This window comes from Ambystoma mexicanum, chromosome 4q, assembly GCF_040938575.1.
Source record: "Ambystoma mexicanum isolate Mex_15411 chromosome 4q, UKY_AmexF1_1, whole genome shotgun sequence".
Classification (NCBI taxonomy): Eukaryota; Metazoa; Chordata; class Amphibia; order Caudata; family Ambystomatidae; genus Ambystoma; species Ambystoma mexicanum.
In genome coordinates, this window is record NC_090928.1 from 568223555 (window position 1) to 568230400 (window position 6846).

Here is a 6846-nt window from a genome sequence, read left to right on the forward strand (position 1 = left end):
GTGGAGTGACTTTGTTACCTGGATATCATTTGTTTAGACATGTCCCTGTGCAATCGGACCATTTTGGACTGGCAGCTCCAGGTGAAAAATCAGACCTGTTTGAATTAGACAGTGTGTTGCCTTGTGTGGCTCCCGTGGGCATACGCTGCATTGTGGCTGGGCACATGCAGGCTTGTCATGTATTTGGTTCAGATGCTTGGGTTTTTGTCACACACACCCCTCCTGCTTCCCGTTTCCATGGGCTTGCAAAGGGTGTGCCCAAGTGACATTGATGTACATGGTGACATTGGACTCCCACTACATGTGTGGGTAGTCTAGTCAATACTGTGTATACATTCCTAGTGCATATTGCTGTTGTTTTGTACACTGCATGTTGCATTGATGTGTAACTCATCATCCATGTCTACCTCCTAATTTGCAGGTCCTTTCCTCATGTCTACACAAGGCCCTCTACTTTGGAGTTGGGGTCCATGTTGGCAACAGTGCACCTACAACTCTACATGGCGGCAACACTGTACAGTTGGAAGTGGTGGGAGTGCAGGCATTTCCAGGTGGTGAGACTACTGATTCCTTACATTCGTAATGTCATGTTAATGGTAGTTTTGAGGGTCAGTAGCTGATAAGTGTTATTGCTAAATACCTGCTCAAGTGTGTTGTTGGTCCTGCATTACTGTGAGCATTTCAGGTGTCGCGAGTTTCAATTAGGGACACTGTACTTTGTGACACTTGTGTCATGTTGTGGGGATTACTTTGTTTACCTGCACATAGCATGACATGGCACGGTGTGTCGTGTGTCGGTGCTGGGGATGGGTTGGGTGACATGACACTGTCCTCATGTTGCATTTTGCAAGTGGGTATTCATTTTAGCTGCATGAATGTGTTTTTTCACGAAACTGCATTGGTGGTGTCTGTGTAGGTAGGGATGCACACATTGTAACACTTCCAGGCGAACAATCTCAGGCTGATATGGTTTTGACGGTTGATTCTCCAGACATTCAGGATCAGTATCAGGTTGAGTCATCATTGATTGTCATATGGTATGTGCCAGGGCAGTGTGCACTCCACAGGGGTGTGATTTCTATGTGAAGTAATTAGCCACTAGCTGTGTACGGGCTGCCTCCCCCCGTGCCCTTTCCCCTCCCATGCGCAGCGGGCGTGCATGTGGTTGGGGATGTGGGGGCACCACCATGTCCACGGCCAGGCCCCGGCGTGTTGCAACGTTGTGCAGGACACATGCTGCCACTATGATCCTGCACACTACTGGGGCAGCGTATAACAGCTGCCCGCCAGAACGGTCAAGGGAGCGAAAGCGTGACTTAAGCACTCCGAATGTGCGCTCCACTATGCCCCGGGTTGCAATGTGGGCTGTGTTATATCTTACCTCGGGTGGCGTGGTGGGGTTCCGAATTGGCGTCATCATGTGGGGGCTGAGAGGGTAGGCAGTGTCCCCTGTGGAGGTGGTGATGGGTATCATTGGTGGGGTTGTGACCTTGCTCAGTATCTGACATGCATGCATGTGCAGTGGCATTCATACTCACCAAACAGCCATGTATCACCATGCCGCCCAGATTCTAGGTCCCGGCTTAGGGTGGACATTCGGTAAATGAAGCTGTCGTGGGTGGACCCGGGATAGTTGGCATATACTGAGGTGATGATTCCCTTGGCATTACATACTACCTGCACGTTGATGGAATGCCAGTGCTTGCAGTTCCTATAGATGTGCTCAGATGCCCTGGGGGGACGTAGAGCCACATGGGTGCAGTCGATGGCACCTAGCACTTTGGGGAATCGTGCCACACCGTAAAAATCAAGGGCGGCAGCATGCCTTTCTGCAGGTGTTCTGGGCAGGTATATGTGCCTGCGGACTGATGGGCGTGCAGTGATGATGTTCAAGACCTGGTGTAGGCAGCGTGACTGCGTGTCCTGTGACACCCCACCCACTATGGCACTTGTCCGCTGAAATGATCCAGTGGCTAAGAAGTGTAGTACATTGAGGACCTTCTCCAGGGGGCTGAGTGCTTGGGAGCACAGGGTGGGTGATGTGAGGTCATCCTCCCACTCACTCACCAGGTCCAGTATTATGTGTGGTGGAAACATGTACCTCCCATACACCTGGTCATCAGGGATCCCGAAAAGGCTGGTTCTGGGTGTGAAAATTCTGGCCCTGACTATCCTCCTCCTCCTCCTTTGGTAGCCCACGGCCACTGCTGCTAGGAACAGTATATTCATCCTGGCGTCTGAGCTTGTTAGTTTTTTGCGCGCAAATGTATGCGTTGCGGGTCGACGTATGCCTGCTACCTACTGGCGTACGTGTTTCTTTGCGCGTGTTGTAGGCGAGCATGTGAAACTTCCCGCGCACCCCTGAAATCCAGTACCCAGGCCAATAGCGTGTGGAAATTTCCGCGCAACCCGGAATACACGTGTGCTGATGTACTCGCGTGTGTAAGTGCCCGCGCACCCCTGAAATACACGTACATAGGCCAATCGCGTGTACGCGCACTTTTGTCCAATTACACGCAATGACACTCTGACGTGCAGTCTTTCCACGTGTGCTCTGTCATCACGTGATATGAGGGAAACACCCGTGCGGGTCACGTCACAGACGCGCTTACGCGCTGAGGGCCTTTGGTCCAATAGAATCGCGTATGCGTGCTGACGCGCTTACGCGCTAAGGGCCTTTCCTCGAATTTCACGCTGACGTGCAGGATTTTCACGTGCCAAATCACTCCGTATCAAGCTGGCCACGTGAAAACACACGGAAGACCACGCTCCTGCCAAGAAGGCCGAATAGCTGCCCCCCAGTGCCCCGAGCAGCCTCCCACGTGCCATCTGCTGCTGCCTGCCTGCCTGCCTGCCTGCTGCCACCGTGCGCTGCCATTTGGTGCCTGCACATCAGCCATCTGCAGGGGTCCAGTTGCTGTGTCCACCCCTGCTGGAACAGAAGACTCCCGAATGGGATAACATCACTCCACAGCCCAGCCTCAGGACCCAGTTGCCCACCCACTCCTGCCTCTGGGGTTGCCATGTCGGGCACTTCGACATCTGGCACCAGTGGCAACCCCAGGCCAGAGGGGCAGAGGGGCACCAGCTTCACTGCCACCAAAGTTGGTGTCCTGGTGGAGCATGTCCTGGGGCAGTATGATGCCCTCTTTGGATCGTCCCGCACCAGCAAGGAAGGATGGGAGAGGATCTGGGCCGACTGTGTGGTTGCCATCAACGCGGAGGGGGTGGCAACCCGTGACGTCCAGAAGATCAAGAAGCGCTGGGAGGACTTGAGGTCCAGGACCCTCGTGAAGGCCCGGCGCCTCGTGGAGGGGGGCCGGGGCCGCATGAGTTCCATCCAGATGAGGGTCCTGGAACTCGTACGCCCAGCGCTCCACGCCCAGATCCTTGAGAGGGAGACCCGTCTGGAGTTGAGCGGTAAGTGGCCAAGCATTGCTGTGTGAGACAGGGCATGTTGCGGTGTGCTGGTTGTCTGATACTTGCCTGTATGTGTGACATAGGCCATGTATGCATGTATGTGTGCAGGGACATCATGGTAATGCATGTGCGACCAGTGATGTGTGAACCACATGGTTGTTGCATGTGTTTAAATGCGACATAGGGAGCCATATGCAGATTTTACACATGAGAGCATGCCAGTCTCTGTTCCTGTACATGGGTGGGGGTGAGGGATGGGTGCTGATGCCAGGTACATATATGGTAGCCATGTCTGTGTGCCTGACCTGCGTGTTTGTGACTTGTGAATGCCATGGATGCATGACACATGTGTGTGACAATGCACAGATTCACTGATGCAGCCTAGTTATCCTTGTATCCTCTGTGTTTGGGATGTATGAGGCCAGATGGATGTGACTGAGGTGAAGTGTGTGCATGTGATAGGCATGACCGATGATGCATGTGAGTTCCATATCATTGTATGTTTCAAGATTCCATTGGACATGTATGGAAATGTCCATGGCATGCACCATGCCTGTTACTGTGTGTGTTTTCCCTGGACTGACCCATGTGTTGTGGAGGGACATGATGGAAGTGTACTTTGACAGTGGTACTCATCTGCTATTGCTTCCTGTCTAGGGGACCATTGTACAGTACCCTGATGCTTGTGTTCTATGTCTCCCTCTACGCAGCGGCTAGTGAAGAAGAGGGCGGAGACGGCGCTGTGGAGCAAGGCGGCGGGGATGCCCCCACGGCTGCAGCGGAAGGGGTGGGTGAGCCCCCACAGGGGCCTGCTACGGCGGAAGACAGTGAGGAGCCATCCAGGTTGGTGGTTTCCACAGAGGAGGAGGAGGCCGCCACTGAGGCACACATGGGGCATGGTGGGGGCATCCCTGCTGGTGCAAGTGGTGCAGTCCAGGGGCAGGAGGCAGCACAGGTCACCGTGGAGGGGCCTGTGCATGTCGCTGTCCCTGACCCTGTGAGTGCACCACCATGCACCAGCAGGGATGCCCCGTCCCAGGCCCGTCCGCAGGTAGAGGGGATGTCCATGTCACCTGACTCCCCTCCACCTGTGGACGAGGGGACCCGTGGCCATATGGAGAAGGTCCTGATTGGGGTCGCGATGCGCGCGGGTGCAATTCGTGATGAATTGCGTGCTTCCCGGGAGGAGCACGCACGTCATCACGAAGAGCACCGTGCCGACGTGGCCCAATTGGGATCTTCCATGTTCGGGGGTTTCCTGCATGTGTCGGCCAATCTGGCGGCCCTCTCCTCCTCTGTGGAGGATATACGCCGGTCTTTCTCCTTGCCGTCTTCCAGCCCAGATGCCACCAGGGCCCCCTGTGGACCTGCCCTGACCAATGCAGCCAGCTCGGTGGGGATCCCATCCCTGCCACAGTCGGGAGTCGGAGGTCCAGGAGGGGTGGACACCACAGCAACTGTACCCCCAGCAGATGGAGGATGTGCCGGCATCATCAGGCAGGGCACGTGCACGACGGCGTCGGTGGATTCCATCAGCCTGGATGCCGTTGTGCTGGCAGAGGCAGTTGCGTCGGAGGCAGTAGCAGAGTGAACGTGGGAGGCATCATGGCTCGGGGCCATCAACATCGGAGGGGCAGGCATCGGCCGGAGGGCAGGAGGACCCAGGACAGGAAGTGTCTTCTGTGTGGCTGCGGTTGGGCCAGCAGATAGGTGCGGAACGGCGGCGGGCGGAAGAGGCGCGGCTCACGATGGTCAGGGCGGAGAACTCCATGCGGAGGGCCCTGAGGCAGGCCGAGTGCCTTGAGGCAATCCGCAGGGGGTTGGAGGAGCAGATGGCGTCATCCCTGCGGACCCTCGGGACCATGGAACAGGACCGCCTCCGGGACATAGACGAGGAGTTTGATGATGCCCTGGCCCGGAACACCACGAAGTGAGCCGCTGGACTTGCCCGCCGCCTTTGTATATAGTTCTTTAGTTTTAGGTTTCCTTTGTTTCTTCTTATGATTTGGAGTCGACGGACACTGCTCCACTTTTTGTATATAGTTGCATTTTAGTTAGGGTTTTTTGTAGGTTTCCTTTGTTCAGTTGGGCTCATGGACCCTTGGATGTTTTGTACATAGTTCTTCATTGGATTGTTTTATTTTTTATTTTTTTATTTATTCACCATGGAGCAATGGTCTTTGCATTTATTTTTCTCTCTCGGATTGATTTTATTTTTAATGTGACTTTGGACAACATTTTTTTGGATTTGGATTTGTAGTTTTGATTTTTTTGGATGGACATGCAGCTTATCTTTTTTTCATTGCCATTGTAGTTTGTTTCATTTCATTTGCATTCAATTTTTTTTAATACAATTTTGTTTTCATACTTCACTGTGTGGTATCATCTCATTGGTTTCATGCATGTCATGTTGGGTGTTTTCCCATTCAATTGCAACCATTGTGTGTGACAGACATGGGTTAATTTGCTTTATGAACATTGGGGGTGTAACATGTAATTTCCATTTCCATGTGGGTTAATGGGTTACTTGGTAGGGCCTTTTGGCTGTGTAGGCTGACCATAACGCACATGATTGGGGATTGTGAGGACCTGGGTGCAGGGGGACATGAGTGGGGGCCTGGTGGTGCTGCCCCTGGATGCTGGGGGGTGGGGGTGGTGGGAGACATGAGTTGGACATGAGTGGGGGCCTGGGGGAGGGTGCCCCTGCACTGCTGAGGGGTGGGGGTGGTGGTAGACATGAGTTGGACATGAGTGGGGGCCTGGTGGAGGGTGTCCTGCACTGCTGGGGGGTGGGGGTGCAGGGGGACATGAGTGGGGGCCTGGTGGAGGGTGCCCCTGCACTGCTGGGGGGTGGGGGTGGTGGGAGACATGAGTGGGGGCCTGGTGGTGCTGCCCCTGCACTGCTGGGGGGTGGGGGTGATAGGGGCCATGAGTGGGGGCCTGGTGGAGGGTGCCCCTGGATGCTGGGGGGTGGGGGTGGTGGGAGACATGAGTTGGACATGAGTGGGGGCCTGGTGGAGGGTGCCCCTGCACTGCTGAGGGGTGGGGGTGGTGGGAGACATGAGTTTGACATACGTGGGGGCCTGGTGGAGGGTGCCCTGCACTGCTGGGGGGTGGGGGTGCAGGGGGACATGAGTGGGGGCCTGGTGGAGGGTGCCCCTGGATGCTGGGGGGTGGGGGTGCAGGGGGACATGAGTGGGGGCCTGGTGGAGGGTGCTCCTGGATGCTGGGGGGTGGGGGTGATAGGGGACATGAGTGGGGGCCTGGTGGAGGGTGCTCCTGGATGCTGGGGGGTGGGGGTGCAGGGGGACATGAGTTGGACATGAGTGGGGGCCTGGTGGAGGGTGCCCTGCACTGCTGGGGGGTGGGGGTGCAGGGGGACATGAGTGGGGGCCTGGTGGAGGGTGCCCCTGGATGCTGGAGGGT